The sequence below is a fragment of the Propithecus coquereli genome, unplaced genomic scaffold (genome assembly GCF_000956105.1).
Source record: "Propithecus coquereli isolate 6110/MARCELLA unplaced genomic scaffold, Pcoq_1.0 Scaffold952, whole genome shotgun sequence".
NCBI lineage: Eukaryota > Metazoa > Chordata > Mammalia > Primates > Indriidae > Propithecus > Propithecus coquereli.
In genome coordinates, this window is record NW_012155863.1 from 31,935 (window position 1) to 33,125 (window position 1,191).

Sequence of the window (1,191 nt, forward strand, 5' to 3'; positions counted from 1 at the left end):
CCTCCTAGTTCTTCCCTGAGGAGCATGGAGACTGGAACATGGGACAGTTCAGAGGAAACTGTGCACTTGCTCCTCCAAAGAGCAATTGTCACACTTGCACGGGTCTCTATATTGATGTTTGCAGTGTATTAATTCCATTTTATGCCACAGAGGGACTTTAAATACTGCGGGTGATTCCACCAGCCTCCGCCTCACTGGGGAAGATGAGAGGCTCTGCCTCAGATGCAAAACTTCCTCACTTTGAGAATTTAATGTTTAAAGGTACATATTTGTACAACATGGCCTCTGAATATAAATTACTTCATCTGGTGCTCAGCTGAATTAATAGTAAAATACCCCAATGCTAGAGAGAAACCAACTGTGCCAGATTTATGGAAAACACGCTTTCATTCCCAACACGACACAATGTCAACAAAATCAATTTCAGACTAATTTTGACTATTTAAGATTGTTTTAGGATCTTTTTATTATGTCAGATTCAACTACTATGCTATATTGTGAAAATCTATCTTTATCTCTTCCTATTTGCCATGCTTTATATATGTTGGTGACATATAGTATGTTGCAACAAGTCTCTTGGCACTGCAATTAAAAAAATGCTTGGTGTGTGTGTGTGTGTGTGTGTGTGAGTACTGTAGTGCCAGAAGTCAGTTTAAAAAGTAATGAAAAGTGGGCTTCAATCCCTACTGGGATTTGAGGAAATAAGGAGATGAAAACCCCAATTCCTTTGGCTTTTCGGCCTTTAACCAGAGTGCACCCTGATCTCACTCATTCCAAACTCAATCCTGAGCTTGCTTAGAGAAAGTTCGCATTAAACAAATTTGGCATGTAATCAACAAACTTTCTTTCTGGCCCATACCTAGGAGGTCCATTGTCTGTTATCACACGGAAATTCCAAACTTCCACACAGACCTAGAAATATCTTTTTCCTAGAATATTACCATAGGCAAATCTCATGGCATGCCTGTTTAATCCTCAGTTGTGACAACTGCAATAGATTTTTACTATCCTCATAACTACTTTAACCTCATTCACATTAAAAAAGAACTACAAAGGATAATGCATTGTTGTATACATAAAACACTAAGAATTGATTTCCTACCTTTAAAAGAAAACCAAATAAATGCATAATGCTAAAAGCTGCAAACTAGAAGCTATCGACTAAGTTGCATCCTAAAAATTTTCCACTAT